The sequence below is a fragment of the Neolamprologus multifasciatus genome, chromosome 1 (genome assembly GCF_963576455.1).
Source record: "Neolamprologus multifasciatus chromosome 1, fNeoMul1.2, whole genome shotgun sequence".
In the NCBI taxonomy this organism is placed as follows: Eukaryota; Metazoa; Chordata; class Actinopteri; order Cichliformes; family Cichlidae; genus Neolamprologus; species Neolamprologus multifasciatus.
Window position 1 is genome coordinate 23,074,137 of NC_140439.1, and position 16,942 is coordinate 23,091,078.

The window sequence follows — 16,942 nt, forward strand, 5'->3', positions numbered from 1 at the left end:
TTAAAAAAAACAGTACAACATAGAAGAACGGATTATTAGACAATATTCTAATGACAAAAATGATCACAAAACACTTAATGCATTTGTGTTTGAGTCTCTAACCCTGTTTTTATTTCCAATATTTAGTCACAAGTATGGCAAGTATGGCATGTTAAAGATTCTCCGAGTTCACAGTTCAGATAATACCACAGCACCACCTCCCAGCTTCTTCTGGGAACCCATTTGAGTTATGCAGCAGCCCAACTTAAAAGTAACACAGCTAAAGCTAGAAGACGGATGATAGACAGTACATTAAAAAAAGGAAATAAAATAAAAATGGTTGTTGGCACCATGGTGTCACACATTCTGTCCTGAAGCCTGAACATGAGTATTTTAGCCATCATCACTTCATAGTCTTGAAACTGGATGTGACAAGTGGAGACTTGATCTGACTGAAGAAATGAAGGTTACTGCATGCTCACATGGTGGCAACTTGTCACTCTGGACTATCTTCTTCACAGACTTAGTATAGCAGCTTCTTTTTTGGCACCTAGATGAATATCCTTCTGCAGGACCACAACTTAAATGAATAACAAAGCAACGTGTAGCATGCAGTGCCTGTGTCTTAGTAGATTCGACTGTAGTTATCATATTGAAAACTTTAGGTGACTCCTTTTTCAATTTATCACAATCACAACATTTTCAGAAAACCTGGCCTTTGACCTTGAGGTAACTGGGATTCAAATTTTTAAGACATTTACACATATGGTATCGATTTGAAAATCTGAAGTGACTTCTTAATTTATTGCATTCACAAGATTTTCATAAAACTTGACCTCTAACCTTTAACCTTGAGGTTGAGATCACTGAGATTCAATTTTGTCTGAGATTTTTCACAATTGTGCCTATGGTTTCATTTTCAAAAATCCTAAATTGCCTCATTCTTGCATTCACAAACGTAGGTGTCCACACCGCCTGAACACCCACCCACCGGTTGTGGTTACGACAACACCTAATCGGCTTTAAAGTTAAGTAAAAACTAAAAATTGCTTTCAGCCAAAACTAAAAATAGCAGGAATAAAATTGATTCCAAAACCATCTTTTTTTCTTACTGATGTTCATCAAGGAAACACGAAGGAATCAGAAGGGATCTTCTAGGAATATTGTGTTATTTTCAGATAACTAATTATTCAGCAGACTGATTTCATACCTGTTGATCACTTGAACATAACCTGCTCCATATATTAAGGTTTGGTCTTCAGCATAATTTACCATGTACCCAAGCAAAAACCACCTATGTAGCACTGAAAACTTAGTGTTAACTCTGAAGTTACCTGCTAACCAATAAATCACCGCTCTTAAGAGGGTTCAAACCCATCTAAGACTAAAGTCAAGAGTTGACTTCCTGGTTAAATAAGGGTTAAATAAATTCCTGTTTCACAGTACAGGCCTCTGGTAATGCTTGATTATTGGGCTAAAACCTTTATCATGAAAATAACAAAAAGCAGAACTGTTTTACTTAAATTAAAAATATATATTTATTTATTGTCTACATTCAGATAGCAATCTGTACCAGGTAAATTTGATTTATCTTTGTGACCTACTTATTTTAATTTATCTTAAAGGGTCTGAGGCCCTTAATATGATTTTATGCTGATGAAAAAGAGGGTTTTGTGTGTGCTGCACTTTTGGATAAACTTGATGATGATGCACCTTCAGAGGTCTGATTCTGTGTCATTTACCAGATTTGCACATAACTAAAATCAAAAGCTAATGGGTACACTGAATTGCCTGACCATATTTAGTATGTTTTCCAGAAGATGATCCCTTATATTCTGAAACATTGCCAAGGAGTGCCAGATCGTTAAAAAAAAAAAAAAAAAAAGGAGAAACATTGTGTGACATGTGTCAAGTTCAAGATAAGAGCTAACTCCCTGTATAAGAAAGATAAGAACCAGGGTGAAGCCAAGATGAGCTGCAGGCTGTTTTCATGATGAAACCTTAAAAATGGGCTTTTTGAAGCCAAACACCAGACGAGCCAGTATTTTATAATTCTATAGAGAAGAGATGAGGACAGGTGGCACACAAGCAAAAGAAGAAACTTTTACATTTAATTGGAAATCAGTTATTTGAGAAAAATACTGAGGTGTGTATAATTGTTCTTGGCAGGGGTCTAAAATGGGAGTGCTTCTGAAGTCATTGTTACAAACTGAATAAATTCAGAGTAACAAAATAGAAATTCAACTGGTACAAAGGAAACACACATAACACATAATTTCTTTCTGACACTCAGACAAGCAAATATCTCAGATTTAATTTAAAAAATGGCTATAGTCAATGGTTGTCATTCTTTTTTAATCAAAACCATGGATACAAGTAAGTTATTGTTGCATAAACAATACAAAGTCTATGGTGTTCTTAATGTGGAATCAAGATTGTGGTATACACAATGTGTAACTAATCACTTCAATAATGAAATGACTCATTAATTTGCACTTCAATTTGACTGCATTCAACTTGATTCGCAAAGGTGTTGATTAGACTGAAGGTGAAATTACAAGTCAAAAGAGGCTTTCACATGAAAGAAAAAATAGAACATTTATTTAATTTATGCAACATTATATTTATATAAATGTATGTAAATAAATGTTATGTTAAATTACATTTATGTATTTTGTTACATTTCTTCTTCTACTGGTTTTCACTTTGGAATTTTTCTAAAAGAAAACACACAATATCTTTAAATGAAAGCTACTAAGTACAAAACATACAATGGCAACAAAATGTCACTGCCAGACAAAACTAAGGGCATCACTCTCTGTCTGATCCCTCGGTCCATCGCAAACACCCACATGCACATTATCACATCACAGAGAATACAAAACACCCATAATATCCACACCAAAAACAAGTCATACATACACAGCAAACTGAAATATCCCAGTAAAATCTGTCACCGATGGCATTTTTTAAAACATACAAATAAACAGAAGCTCCACTGTTGTTACACTGAAGGCTCGGTTATGTGAAGCATCAAAAGGTTGATGAGATTTCATAATAATCACTGCCAGGTGTTCACTTGGTGTTCGCTCGCTCTGTGGTATAGTATCGCTTCCTGTTCCTGCTCAAACACAGTGGTGTTTCTGAGTAGCTTATTTGCTTAGCAGTTTAATTAACAACTTTTAAATACATTCTTTTTTCACAGTATAATCTTCACGTGCTTCATCCGAAGCACACTTTCTGTGTACTCACTACCTAATTTATAGCCAAAGTATTCACTCACTGTCTCTGTACTGTTTCGCTAGCTTAGCTCGTAGCCGACCCGTTAGCACCATGGCTACTTCACCTGTCCCTTCTGCACTTTCTTGCTCATTGTGTCAGATGTTTAGTTACTCCTCGGCCTCCTTTAGCAGTAATGATATCTGTAACAAATGTAGCATATTTGCAGCTCTGGAGGCCAGGATTACTGAACTGGAGACTCGGCTTTGCACCCTGCTCTCACCCTTAGCTAGCCAGGCCCCTGTAGCTGGTGCAGCCGAAGATAGCGTAGGCCCCGCTAGCTGTTCCCCGGCAGTTCCCAAGCAGCTGGGGAAAGACGGCTGGGTAACGGTGAGGAGGAAGTGTAGTCCTAAACAGAAGCCCCAGGTACACCACCAACCCGTTCATGTGTCTAACCGTTTTTCCCCACTCGGTGACACACCCGCTGGGGGTCACACTCTGGTAATTGGTGATTCTGTTCTCAGACATGTGAAGCTAGAGACACCGGCAACCATAGTCAATTGTCTTCCAGGGGCCAGAGCAGGCGACATTGAAGGAAATTTAAAACTGCTGGCTAAGGGTAAACGTAAATTCAATAAAATTATAATTCACGTCGGCAGTAATGACACCCGGTTACGCCAATCGGAGGTCACTAAAATCAATATTGAATCGGTGTGCAACTTTGCCAAAACAATGTCGGACTCTGTAGTTTTCTCTGGTCCCCTCCCCAATCAGACCAGGAGTGACATGTTTAGCCGCATGTTCTCCTTAAATTGCTGGCTGTCTGAGTGGTGTCCCAGAAACGATGTGGGCTTCATAGATAATTGGCAAACCTTCTGGAGGAAACCTGGTCTTGTTAAGAGAGATGGCATCCATCCCACTTTGGATGGAGCAGCTCTCATTTCTAGAAATATCGACAAATTTATTAAACCCCTCAAAACATGACTATCCAGAGTTGGGACCAGGAAGCAGAGTTGCAGTCTTACACGCCTCTCTGCAGCTTCTCTCCTCCTGCTACCCCCCCAAAAACCCATCTCCATAGAGACTGTGTCTGCTTCCAAAAAGACAAAAAACAAACTAAAAACCAGCAACAAACAACTTAAACATTTACAAAGAAAGAACAATACAGTATCCACATCTGAACCAAAGAGTAAAACAGTGAAATGTGGATTATTAAATATTAGGTCTCTCTCCTCCAAGTCTCTGTTAGTACATGACTTAATAATTGATCAACAAATTGATTTACTCTGCCTTACAGAAACCTGGTTGCAGCAGGATGATTATGTTAGTTTAAATGAATCAACACCCCCGAGTTATTCTAACTACCAGAAATCTTGAAGCACAGGTCGAGGGGGCGGTGTGGCAGCAATTTTTCACACCAGTCTATTAATTAATGAAAGACCAAGACAGACTGTTAATTCATTTGAAAGCCTGATGCTTAGCATTGTCCACCCCAGCTGTGAAACTCAGAAACCAGTCTTACTTGTTATCATCTATCGTCCACCTGGGCCTTACACAGAGTTTCTGTCTGATTTCTCAGACTTTATATCTAATTTAGTTCTGAGCTCAGATAAAATAATTATTGTGGGTGATTTTAACATCCATGTTGATGCTAAAAATGACAGCCTCAACATGGCATTTAATCTGTTGTTAGACTCAATTGGTTTCTCTCAAAATGTAAAAGAACCCACCCACCACTTTAATCACACTCTAGATCTTGTTTTAACATATGGCATAGAAACTGAACATTTAACAGTGTTTCCTGAAAACCCTCTCCTGTCTGATCATTTCTTGATAACATTTACATTTACAATAATTGATTACGCAGCAGTGGAGAGTGGACTTTATCAAAGTAGATGTCTTTCTGAAAGCGCTGTAACTAAGTTTAAGAATATAATCCAGCCACTGTTATCATCGTCAATGCCCTGTACCAACACAGAGCAGAGCAGCTATCTGAACGCTACCCCAACAGAGGTCGATTATCTTGTTAATAATTTCACCTCCTCACTACGTACGACTCTGGATACTGTAGCTCCAGTGAAAACTAAGGTCTCTAATCAGAAGTACCTGACCCCGTGGTATAATTCTCAAACACGTACCCTAAAGCAGATGACTCGTAATCTGGAGAGGAAATGGCGTGTCACAAATTTAGAGGATCATCATTAGCCTGGAGAAACAGTTTGTTGCTTTATAAGAAAGCCCTCCGCAAAGCCAGAACAGCTTACTACTCATCACTGATTGAAGAAAATAAGAACAACCCCAGGTTTCTCTTCAGCACTGTAGCCAGGCTGACAAAAAGTCAGAACTCTTTTGAGCCAACCATCCCTTTAACGTTAACTAGTGATGACTTCATGAACTTCTTAACAAATAAAATTTTTATCATTAGAGAAAAAATTACCAATAATCATCCCACAGATGTAATATTATCTACAGCTACTCTTAGTTTCATTGATGTTAAGTTAGACTCTTTTTCTCCAATTGATCTTTCTGAGTTAACTTCAATAATTACTTCCTCCAAACCATCAACGTGTCTTTTAGACCCCATTCCTACAAAACTGCTCAAAGAAGTCCTGCCATTGATTAATTCTTCGATCTTATATATGATCAACCTATCTCTAATAATCGGCTATGTACCACAGGCCTTCAAGGTGGCTGCAGTTAAACCTTTACTCAAAAAGCCATCTCTAGACCCAGCAGTCTTAGCTAATTATAGGCCAATCTCCAACCTTCCTTTCATATCAAAAATCCTTGAAAGAGTAGTTGTCAAACAGCTAACAGATCATCTGCAGAGGAATGGTTTATTTGAAGAGTTTCAGTCAGGTTTCAGAGTTCATCACAGCACAGAAATAGCTTTAGTGAAGGTTACAAATGATCTTCTTATGGCCTCTGACAGTGGACTCATCTCTGTGCTTGTCCTTCTTGACCTTAGTGCAGCATTCGATACTGTTGACCATAATATCCTATTAGAGCGATTAGAACATGCTGTAGGTATTACAGGTATTGCACTGCAGTGGTTTGTATCATATCTATCTAATAGACTCCAATTTGTTCATGTAAATGGAGAGTCCTCTTCACACTCTGAGGTTAGTTATGGAGTTCCACAGGGTTCAGTGCTAGGACCAATTCTGTTTACATTATACATGCTTCCCCTAGGCAGCATCATTAGAAGACATAGCATACATTTTCACTGCTATGCAGATGACACCCAGCTCTATCTGTCCATGAAGCCAGATAACACACACCAATTAGTTAAACTGCAGGAATGTCTTAAAGACATAAAGACTTGGATGGCCACTAACTTTCTGCTTCTTAACTCAGATAAAACTGAGGTCATTGTACTCGGTGCTGAAAAGCTTAGAAATATGGTATCTAACCAGATTCTTACTCTGGATGGCATTACCTTGGCCTCCAGTAACACTGTGAGGAACCTTGGAGTCATTTTTGACCAGGATATGTCCTTCAACGCACATATTAAACAAATATGTAAGACTGCGTTCTTCCATTTGCGCAACATCTCTAAAATTAGAAATATCCTGTCTCAGAGTGACGCTGAAAAACTAGTTCATGCATTTATTACTTCCAGGCTGGACTACTGCAATTCATTATTATCAGGATGTCTAAAAAACTCACTGAAAAGCCTTCAGTTAATCCAAAATGCTGCAGCAAGAGTACTGACAGGGACTAGAAAGAGAGAGCATATTTCTCCTGTTTTGGCTTCCCTTCATTGGCTTCCTGTTAAATCCAGAATTGAATTCAAAATCCTGCTCCTCACATACAAGGTCTTAAATAATCAGGCCCCATCTTATCTTAATGACCTTGTAGTACCATATCACCCTATTAGAGCACTTCGCTCTCGCTCTGCAGGCCTACTTGTTGTTCCTAGAGTATTTAAAAGTAGAATGGGAGGGAGAGCCTTCAGTTTTCAGGCCCCTCTTCTGTGGAACCAGCTTCCAGTTTGGATTCGGGAGACAGACACTATCTCTACTTTTAAGATTAGGCTTAAAACTTTCCTTTTTGCTAAAGCATATAGTTAGGGCTGGACCAGGTGACCCTGAATCCTCCCTTAGTTATGCTGCAATAGATGTAGGCTGCCGGGGGATTCCCATGATGCATTGAGTTTTTCCTTTCCAGTCACCTTTCTCACTCACTATGTGTTAATAGACCTCTCTGTATTGAATCGTATCTGTTATTAATCTCTGTCTCTCTTCCACAGCATGTCTTTTATCCTGTCTTCCTTCTCTCACCCCAACCGGTCGCAGCAGATGGCCGCCCCTCCCTGAGCCTGGTTCTGCCGGAGGTTTCTTCCTGTTAAAAGGGAGTTTTTCCTTCCCACTGTCGCCAAAGTGCTTGCTCATAGGGGGTCATATGATTGTTGGGCTTTTCTCTGTATCTATGAAGCGCCTTGAGGCGACATTTGTTGTGATTTGGCGCTATATAAATAAAATTGAATTGAATTGAATTGAACAGATGTGAGAGTACAGTCATGCTTAAAAAAAAAGTAGCAAAATTAGTACATCCTTAGGTATCATGTGAGGATCTTCTAGTTTTACAGCAGTCAAGTTGCTCTTAAAACAAATTTTGAATCTACCTTTTATGTCTTTTACTGCCAATGACAAGAATAAAAACAAAAAAAACCCAAAAAGAATATATGAAATAAATATCCATATGACTTCTTCTGAAGAAACAGGTTTTGAGTCATGAGACCCGTGTTAATCGGCTGGGAGGTTTTATCAGAGGCTTCAGTATAGCTGTGGTAATAACTGCTCATCATGTTCTCAGATGTGCTGTGCACATTAACAGAAGTAAACAGCCTTTGATGGGTGAGCTGCAGGGGTGGCAGCGAAATGAACAGATGATTAGGTTGCTTACAGTCTAAGATAATGTCAGAGTTAGCAGCCAAGCAGAGAGATACATGCTGAGAGGAGAAAGAAGGATAAAACCTGAACATGGTGTGCACTTGCATACACAGAAAGGAGAGGTTTAAAAACTCTTGATGCTGAAGCATCTGCTGCAGAGAATGACTTCATGTGTAGCATGAATGTGCAATGTTGAAACAATGCTCTTGCAATAAAACTGCGTCTACATTAGGTTGTCAAATTTTTCTTGGAATGGCACTATTTTATTGATAAACTTGTGTCAACACTATAATTTCCTGGTCATTTGTGCCCATAGTAAAAAAAAAAAGTCTAAACAAACAAATGATGAATAAATCTCTACCTCATGCTCTTTTCAATTGGAAAGAAATAACGAAATGCCACAATTTGGGAAGTGGGATAGACAAAAATAAAGAAAAAAAAAGAAGAAGCCTAACAAGATAAAAACACAATTTCAGCTAAGATGAACTAAGATTCAAGAGACAAGATTCATATGACAACATCAACATAAATTTAATTCGTGACTAGTGTATATTATGTTCAGCAATATCAGCATAAAATGAATGACTGAGAAATTTAAGGTACTGCAACCACCATTGGAGAATTGGAAATTTTTCGTTTCTTTATTTAAAATGAAATAATTGAGAGCAGTCCAGTAAACACATTTCACAAATCACTACAAAAATGTTTCAGAGTTAATCTAGATAAAAATTTTATTTCCAAATTCAATGGTTTTACCAAACACTGAACTCAACCTGCTAAGACAGGAAGGCTGAGCACATCCAAACAAATCATCCCACTGAAATAGACATCTAAGCTACACCAACAACCTACAGTGTAAACAACATCCCCTGAAGGCATCATTTCGACAGCAACTTCAGTTGAAACATATGACACTGATCTCATTTAGGAAAAGCAGAAATTGGGGTTGCCTCGGAGCAAAGCGTCTTAGCGGACAAGTAGTCTAAGCAGGAGTTTAAACAGTTTTTAACTGCATTATGTGTAATTACATTTTAATTATAGGTTTGGGAGCTATTATAAAAATAATTGGAGTTCCATGGCTGAGAAAAAATATTGTCAGAGCAATGTTTACACTGTACTATATTAAAGAGACGTATAAAAGCATAATAATAAAACTCAAAGGAGGTGCTCAATCCAGTTCTTTTGGCTAGTGCGACTGATGTCTCGAATAAAAAAAATGCTTGGTTCAGTTTGATTATTTATCAATTCAAGTAAATGACAAATATGTCCATGGACAGTGTGCCAACACTGTCCTAGAGAATGCCATAAAAAAAGTCCTGCTTTTCCTCTACAGGAAGGCATGCACGTGTGGAAAAGAGAATGAGAAGAGTTGAGATGCTGAGACAAACTGATGCGTACTCAGGCTCAGATTGTTAAGGGCAGTGTAAGCACGGCAGGCAGTGAGGAGGGACATTCATGCTCAAACTTCGAATGAGGCAACCGTGCCTAGTGTGAGCACGCCCTAACATATATTTCACAGATGTACAGACGAAATAAGCTCGCTGCCAACCGCAAAAGCAAAACAGGTAAAGATCCTGAATGTTCTACAACAATCAGCAAGGAGGCTGGCTATCCAACACAAGCGTTTGTGTCCAGAGGTGATGGTAACTGATGATTCATGGTATCACCTGATCAACATAGACATCAGTCAATTTCCTGATAGCACTACGTGTTTTTTTTTCGCCATGAGCAAATTAATGTTTTCTTGCCTTGCCACCATCCAGTTACCAAAGGATAATGGGGCTTTGTTCTAGTAGTTTATAGTTATAGATATCCACTCACCACGCAAACCACGGACTGGTTTCAAAACAATGAAAAAACAAAACGAAAAACTAATTTTTCCTTCTATTTCACCATGATCATAACCGCTTTTCTTGCTGACGCTTACCGAGTTCGTTTACAGGTCATTGTTGAATTTCAAACCAACACTTGAGATCGTTTTCTGTTCTCTCTGTCCATCTCACTCTTGTACATAGACTCACTTCTGATTTTTGACCTGTGTTAGAGGAAAACCCAGAGACTCAAGGAATTCAAACAACCTTTGTAGCTTTCAAAATCCTTTGTCTGCTACGCTTATAATGACCGCCCATCTCCAAAGGTCTGTGCACTATCGTTCTTCTCCCTTTTGTCTTGCATGCATAAACACACATCATGCACACGTGCAGTCTTTTAGTAAGTGGTGCTAAAAGTCCTACAATGTCTTAACTTGACATGGCCAAGGGCTAGGAACGTCTATTTAGTGATGAAGATTGATTAAACGATTGAACAGCTGAGATCCATGAGAGCCTCTGCTTAACCCGCCTTTGTTACATTAAGTCCTGGATGAGGATCAATTTCCAAAGTCTTAAGGAAAGTTAGACCCGCCCACCCAGCAGAGTGACAATACATGATCAGCCTTTTATGGCCGTGGGGTAAAAATGAAATAAGCTTGGAGCCAAAACAAAAAATAGCAGGAATAAAACTGATTCCAAAACTCAATTTTTCGTATTCATCACAGAAAAACAAAGGATCTGAAGTAATATTCCAGGAATTTGTGACGCTCCGGGGGTTTTAATAGATACCATAAGTGTATCATTTTCCTTGAGTTAGCATGTTCACAAAGTTGGGTGGTCCACACTCCTGTCCGCCTGCCCTGCAGGGTAACAACAGCACCCCATCAGCCTTTTACGGATGAGGGGTGAAAAGAATGAACATATTACCCAGTCCTTTCATGCTTCATTGCCTCCCTGTCTTTTTTAGAATTGAATTTTTTTTTATTGCTCACTTTTAAAACTTTTAAATGGACTGGCCCCTTTGTATCTATCTGAGCTGCTTCACATTCATTCACCTTTAAGAGCTCTCTCAACTAAACAGTTGCTTTTACACACAAGCTCTTAAAACTAGATTTAAAAAACAGAGATGACTGTGCTTTTGCAGCAGCAGCAAACCTACAAATCTAACCTCTCATCAGCAGTGCTAGACGTTACAGGCAATTAAGCTTTATTAAAAAGCCAGTTATTCTCCTTGGCATTTGGCTGCAGTGTGACATAATTTTAGAAGATTGTATTGCATGTTCTGCTTTTATTTTATTTTAATGTTGTGGATTCTGCTCTGTTTTAATGGATACTTATATATTTTCAGTGTAAGACAATTTAGTGAACTGTATTGTTTTAAGTCTATTATATAAATAAATATTACCTTAGCATTAACTGCAACTCCTAGTTTCTCTTTATCAGCACAAACATTGTCTTATGTGTTGTTTGACAGCGTTCTCCAGACTGACAAGTACTCTGATCAATTAGAAAGCGGATCAGTGATTCAAACAACTGAACTTAAGTAAAAGTTATTCGGATGTGTTACCACTTTGCCAAGGTCTGGAAAAAAAGCCCAAACTCTCACCTACAGATAAGAGGAAATTGGTTATGATGTTCAGGAACAACCCAGGAACTACCAACTGTCAAGCCTGCCATAAACTGGAAACTGCAGGAACACCACCATCACTGTTCACAGTAAAGTGAGTTTGCCAACCAAGAAAGAATTTACTGACTGCGATTTGCAGCTGCCCACATGAATATGACAAATGCCTTCTGGGTGAAAATTTGATGAACGAAAAAGATAAAGAGTGTCATTGTGGCCAAATGGCTCAAACGTTATTTGAACTGCTAAAGTTGACACTTTTAGAGCTAAGAACACTGTAACAACTGTTAAGCATGGTAGTGGTAGCATCATGTTCAGGCTATTTTGGTGTCAGTGGTACTGATACATTGCTCAAATGGATGGAATAATAAAGGAGGAAGACTAGTTAGAAATTCTTCAACTTCATGCCAAAACGGGGGTTCAAACTTGGACACTGGGAGCTCCAACAGGACAATGAATCAAAATTATTAGATGAGGTGTATATATACACATTTGAGCCCATGTGTATCATTTAGACCCTGTGTGGAATAAAAATAAATTCCAACTTGTGTTCCAAGTTCTTGTTTTTTTCAAGTAATTCAAGATGTATGTTGGACGCTGGAAAAAAACATTCAAAGGAATCATTAAAAGCCCAAACTTCTGACCACTACAAATAGATTGTATGTGTGTTTTTTCTCATCTTACTAACCACCCATAGTGCTTAACCCGAAACCCCAATTTTAGGGTTCGGTATGTTGCCCAAGAACTTTTACACAATGAAACAAAAAGCCAGAGATCAAAAGACAATTCACTGTAGTCTCCTATTTAGTAGAATACATTTAGCCTTCTAAAAGCTTTTCAATCCCATAAACACTATTATGGCATTGAAAGTTTAATATGACCTGATTATGTACAATACATATGCACATCTTGTGTTGCCATTGCACCATATGTTGTGAAATATATTCAAACCATAGCCACAAGCCGTAAACATAATCCAAAAACGAGGCACATTTGTCAAATTTTATATTTTCTTGATTTCTAAAAAGGAAAGGAACAGATACACTGTCTACAGTTCAGATTCTGAAAATGGCTTTAAATGCATACAAGATAAATAGATGCACAACTATGGGGAATATTAGAATATTAGAAAGGTTGGAGGGGGTTTCCTCCAAGCAGACATGAAGCTTTATCTGAACTGTCTTTGCGTTCCAGATCTTGTTTTTATACCCACAGTTCACCTTAGCTCCCCTTTCCAAATTACATGCCAAATTACATGAGTTAACTTCAATAGTTACTTCCTCCAAACCATCAACGTGTCTTTTAGACCCCATTCCCACAAAACTGCTCAAAGAAGTCCTGCCATTAATTAATGCTTCAATCTTAAATATGATCAACCTATCTCTAATAATTGGCTATGTACCACAGGCCTTCAAGCTGGCTGTAGTTAAACCTTTACTTAAAAAGCCATCTCTAGACCCAGCTGTCTTAGCTAATTATAGGCCAATCACCAACCTTCCTTTCATTTCAAAAATCATTGAAGTTGTCAAACAGCTAACAGATCATTTGCAGAGGAATGGCTTATTTGAAGAGTTTCCGTCAGGTTTCAGAGCTCACCACAGCACAGAAACAGCTTTAGTGAAGGTTACAAATGATCTTCTTATGGCCTCTGACAGTGGACTCATCTCTGTGCTTGTCCTGCTAGACTTCAGTGCAGCGTTCGATACTGTTCACCATAATATTCTATTAGAGCGATTAGAACATGCTATAGGTATTACAGGTACTGCGCTGCAGTGGCTGATATCATATCTATGGAATAGACTCCAATTTGTTTATGTAAATGCAGAGTCTTCTTCACACTCTGAGGTTAGTTATGAAGTTCCACAGGGTTCAGTGCTAGGACCAATTCTGTTTACATTATACATGCTTACCTTAGGCAGTATCATCAGAAGACATAGCATACACTGTCACTGCTATGCTGATGACACCGATCTCTAGCTATCTATGAAGCCAGATAACACACACCAATTAGTTAAACTGCAGGAATGTCTTAAAGACATAAAGACCTGAATGGCCAGTAACTTTCTGCTCCTTAATTCAGGTAAAACTGAGGTTATTGTACTCGGCCCTGAAAATCTTAGAAATATGGTATCTAACCAGATTCTTACTCTGGATGGCATTACCTTCGCCTCCAGTAACGCTGTGAGGAACCTTGGAGTCATTTTTGACCAGGACATGTCCTTCAATGCACATATTAAACAAATATGTAGGACTGTTTTCTTCCATTTGCATAACATCTCTAAAGTTAGAAATATCCTGTCTCAGAGGGACGCTGAAAAACTAGTTTGTGCATTTATTACTTCTAGGCTGGACTACTGTAATTCATTACTATCAGGAAGTCCTAAAAACTCCATGAAAAGCCTTCAATTAATCCAAAATGTTGCAGCAAGAGTACTGACAGGGACTAGAAAGAGAGAGTATATATCTCCTGTATTGCTTCCCTTCATTGGCTTCCTGTTAAATCCAGAATTGAATTCAAAATCCTGCTCCTCACATACAAGGTCACCATCTTATCTTAATGACATTGTAGTACCATATCACCCTATTAGAGCACTTCGCTCTCGCACTGCAGTCTTACTTGTTGTTCCTAGGGTATTTAAAAGTAGAATGGGAGGGAGAGCCTTCAGTTTTCAGGCCCCTCTTCTGTGGAAACTGAAAAGCTTCCAGTTTTGATTCGGGAGACAGACACTATCTCTACTTTTAAGATTAGGCTTAAAACTTTCCTTTTTGCTAAAGCATATAGTTAGGGTTGGATCAGGTGACCCTGAATCCTCCCTTAGTTATGCTGCAATAGGCATGGGCTGCTGGGGGATTCCCATGATGCAGTGAGTTTTTCCTTTTTAGTCACCTTTTTCACTCACTGTGTGTTAATAGACCTCTCTGCATTAAATCGTACTTGTTATTAATCTCTGGCTCTCTTCCACAGCATGTCTTTATCCTTTTTTCCTTCTCTCACCCCAACCGGTCGCAGCAGATGGCCGCCCCTTCCCGACCCTGGTTCTGCTGGAGGTTTCTTCCTGTTAAACGGGAGTTTTTCCTTCATGCTGTCGCCAAAGTGCTTGCTCATAGGGGGTCATATGATTGTTGGGTTTTTCTCTGTATGTATTATTGGAGGGTCTACCTTACAATATAAAGCGCCTTGCGGCGACTGTTGTTGTAATTTGGCGCTATATAAATAAAATTGAATTAAATTAAATTGAATAATAGAAAACTGCAAGCTAGAGACATATTTTTATATCCTTTGTCTGATTTTAAAGCATCATTTAGCTTCAGTATCACATTCTCTCCTTTGCTTTGTCAACCCTGTGGTCACTGGATGTTACAAATTTAATTAAAAGAAAGATCAAACTCTGGAAATGGCTTTAACTGAAAATTTCTAATGACAGTTTTTTTAAACCTTCCTAACCAGTCACTACTGGTTAGGAGTAGTAACTGGTTAGGATTTGCTAAAGCTTAATCACAAGCTTTAGCAATGTGATGAGGTTCTAAGCCCATAAAATCAAGGAGAAAAGGTGGCTGGTTTGCATTGCTTCTTAATGTTCCCAGCTTTACAATACCGTCACTAGATTTAGTGAATTTGCATATTTCTTTGGTGAGACTCCCCCCAAAATAGCATTTATCAAAAAAAAAAAAAAGAAAAAAAAAAGGAATTGTTTCCATTGCATTGTTTCCCAGATGGAGTCTGTACATGATGACAGACCAAGAAAAAAAACATTCAGTTGCCTCTAATTCTCCCTCTAAGTGATCATCTACCCATCCATTTTCTTGACTGGTTAACCAACCCAGTACTGCAACCCACAACCTCCTTGCAGCCACTGTCAAAGTGATCACTTTACATATAATAGCCAAAATCACAGTACACGCAATATCCTGTATGTGGTAATGTAAAAAATGTAACAGTTATTGGCCAGCAGTGGGCAACTCCTCTGGCTGCAAAATGGGAGTCTAGTTGTATAGAGGTCGATAGGAAAATGAACTTTGGCCTCAGTAAACACTTTCCTGATGAGTTTATGGTCTCAATCACTAGATCATGTTTTACTGAATACAACATTCGGTTCATTATGTAAATTATACTTACCAATCAGTTTGTTAGCTGCACCTGTTTAAATGGTTGTTAATTGAAATATCTGCAATGGCAGCAATTCAATGCACTTAGGTATGCAGACATGATCAAGAAGACCTGCTTCAGTTCAAACCTAGAATCAGAATGAGGATGAAAGATGATTTAAGTGACTTATTGCATTGGTTGTTGGCATCAGATAAGTGGTTTGAATTTTTTAGAAACTGCTGATTTACTGGCATTTTCCCATACACAAAAAAGAGAAAATAAATCAAGTGATAGGGAGCTCACTGGGTGAAATACCTTGTTGATGCCAGAAGTCAGAGGAGAATGGCTAGACTACTTTGAGCCAACAGAAGGGTAACCCAAAAACCCCTTGTTACAACCAAGGTATGCTGAAAACATCACACGTTAAACCTTGAGGTGTGCTAAAGCAGCAGAATACCACACTGGACCACACTGAATGCCACTCCTGTCAGCCAAGAACAGGAAACTGAGTCAATAATTCCCCCTAGCTCACCAAAATTTTATGGTAAATGTAAATGGACTGGTTTTTATATTGTGCTATTAAACTCTACTTGAGCAACCAAAGCTCAAATTTCATAAAACTTGCTTCATTCACCCATTCAAACACATTTGTACAAGCACTTTTTTCTTCACCCGAGTGCTTACTGTATTCTGCATACTGTAGCATTCAAGGATCAAAGGACTAAACTCCTTATTACTAGATGACATGCATGGTATTGGGGATATTTTCTTAACACTTTAGTGCCCTTAGTACCAAATGAGCATCATGTAAATCTCAGCCTGCCTGAGCATTGTTGCTAACGATGCTCATCTCTTTATGATCACAGTGCATTTATCTTTGGATGACTGGTCCCAGGTGGATAATGTCCCATGTTACAAAGCTGAAATAATCTAAACTGGTTTCTTAAACAAGACAATGAATTCACTAGACTGAAACGGCCTCCTCAGTCACCAGATCTCAATCCAGCAGAACACCTTTGGGACGTGGTGAGAACAGGAGATGTGAGGTATTTTCAGCACCTTGTTGAATCTATGCCACACAGAAATAAGGCAGTCCTGAAGGCAAACAGCCTCCATCCCAACACTATCACAGTTCACTCTAAACTCTTACATAAAACATGCCTCATTCACCCATTCACACAAGCATTTGTTTCTATACCTAAGTGCTTTCTATCTTAAATTCACACACATTCATAATTTGATGAACACATCAGAGAACAACTCAGGGTTCAAGATCCGGCCGAAAAATTCTAAGACATTCAGACTGGAAAGTGGAACAACCAGGGAT

The 16,942-nt window shown here is 38.6% G+C and overlaps 1 protein-coding gene across 1 annotated transcript in view; it reads right to left on the bottom strand.

The window, feature by feature from the left end:
• Nucleotides 1–16,942, bottom strand: part of LOC146525768 (chromodomain Y-like protein 2) — a 49,296-nt gene that overhangs the window by 19,818 nt on the left and 12,536 nt on the right. The window lies entirely within an intron of this gene.